This window comes from Nannospalax galili, unplaced genomic scaffold (genome assembly GCF_000622305.1).
Source record: "Nannospalax galili isolate Female #2095 unplaced genomic scaffold, S.galili_v1.0 scaffold127, whole genome shotgun sequence".
NCBI classification, from domain to species: domain Eukaryota; kingdom Metazoa; phylum Chordata; class Mammalia; order Rodentia; family Spalacidae; genus Nannospalax; species Nannospalax galili.
The window spans coordinates 14430975-14433157 of NW_008360326.1; the positions used below are offsets into that span (position 1 = coordinate 14430975).

Here is a 2183-nt window from a genome sequence, read left to right on the forward strand (position 1 = left end):
TTATTATTATCATTATTTATTTATTTATTTATTTATTGTTTTCGTCTTTTTGAGACAGGGTCTCCCTGTAGCCCCAGCTGGCTTGGAACTCCCTATGTAGATCAGGCTGGCTTGAACTCACAGAGATCTGCCTGTCTCTGCCTCCTGAGTGCTGGGATCAAAAGCATGCTCCACCATGCCCCTCTCTCTATTACTATTTTTAAAAGGTATATCAGGTAGAATTTGTGTTTGTTGTTTTTTGAGTGCTGAGACTATGTCTTTTACATTCTCAGGGCCTAAGCTGTCATAGGCACCCAACAGTTGATTGAATGCACAAGCCCAGCACAGTGCTTAGAACATTACTGAAGAGGGAAGGAGGGGTGCTTATCTGAGGTCACATTTAGGGAAGCAGATGCTGTGAAGAGGTCATGGGTAAGAGGGTTGCTGCACAGTGAGATCGGTGACAGCTCATGTAGTGGTACTGAGCAGGGACAGCCACTGCTCTTAGATGGTGTTGGCTGTATAGCAGTGTGTGCCAGCCCAAAGGAGACTGAGCAAAGCCGGAGAGCAAGAGGGTGTGCTACTAAGTAAGTGTCAAGGCTGCTACACCTCCCCACTGCTCAGAGATGGGCTGGGGTCACCTATGCAGCTCTTTGCTTGTGGTCAGTGATGTCCTGGGCCCTGAAGGGGCAAGCAGTCAGAGCCTGTCATTTGACTAGACTCTTGCACTGCAGCTGGGCCTGGTATCCTTTCTTGCATGGGGCCGACACAGTGAATCAGCCAGGCATGCTTGTGATTTGAAAACGGACTATTTTTAGATACTTGGTGGTTTAAATACATTACTGCATTTGTTTTGGAAATAATATTCTGGAATAGCAATATTTACTAGAGTTTCTATGGATTATTTACTACTGAGGAAACCTTAAATTTGTACATTTTCAGTTCAGTTATTTTTTAAGAAAATGGTACAGGGAACTGGAGAGATGGTTCAGTGATTAAGAGCACTGGCCGCTCTTGCTGAGGATTGTGGCTTGATCCAGCACCTACATGATGGCTGAAAACTGTCTGTGATTCCAGTTGCAGGGGATCTGATGCACTCCTCTGGACTATGTGGGTATTGCACACACAGGTGTGCCTTCATACATGCAGAGAGTATGCTCATACACATCAAATAAAAATAAGCGAAAAAAAAAAAGGTCTCTCTGACCCATAGGCCTCTCTCTCCAGGGTAAGTCTATCCTGCCCTCCATGCCTTGACTCTCCCAGCCTCACTCACCCTCCCATCTCCCCCGTTGGTCTCTCCTCCTAGCCTGGGTCCAGTCCCACTCCTTGTCTTGGCACCCCAGACACCAGGGGGGAACCACCACTATTTCTTCTTGATCCTGTGCATCCAGAGCAACTCAGTTCCTTCTCAGGTCCCAAGAAGCACTGCTTCTGGGGCTGGTGCCACTCTCACCTCCCTCTGCCTCCCTGGGTCTACACAACCTGCCAGCCTCTTTCCTGGAGGCCAGGGCTGACCTTTCCTCTTCCTGGTCCTTCACATCAGGACCAACCCAGCTCCTCAATGCAGTCCCGAAGGGCCCTTGGAACTGCCTTCCGGCCCCATCTTCCTTTGAATCTCTGGGTGGCTTGGCCAACAGCTGCCCTACACGAGCATCTTTCCTGGGCCCAGCTCCCTGGCCAGTCCGATCCTCAAATTCCTGCGGCCAAAATCTATCCTGGAGGGATCCAGACCTTAGGAGAAAGCCTGAGAGCATCTGATCCTCATCTACGTGAGCCTCTGTGGGAAATCCTGAAGACAAAAGCAATCTGGCCACTCCAATATAAAATCAGACCAACCAGCTCTTCATGCCCAACAAGTAAACCACAAAGGCACATAAAGTTTACAAAAAGAAGCCGACCTAAACTCAACAAAGGAAGGCTCAAGTCTCACACAAGAATCAGAAACTACAAAAGAAATTCACATGTGAAAGTTACAGAGAAAAAATAATAACATGAAAAACCAAAATAATATATCCCCACCAAGTACCAATAGTCCTCTAGGGGAGTACAGTGAGAACTGCCTAGAGATAACACAGGACATGGAACTCAAAAGAACAATTATAAACCTGATAAAAGAATTGAGTGAATTTAAAGAACATACAAACAAAGAAATCAAAGTAAAAACACTAAACGTACAGAACAAAGAGACAATAAGATCGGAA

The 2183-nt window shown here is 46.5% G+C and overlaps 1 protein-coding gene across 1 annotated transcript in view; it reads left to right on the plus strand.

Moving 5' to 3' along the window:
• The window catches only part of Daw1 (dynein assembly factor with WD repeats 1), a 61725-nt gene that overhangs the window by 17951 nt on the left and 41591 nt on the right, over positions 1 to 2183 (plus strand). The window lies entirely within an intron of this gene.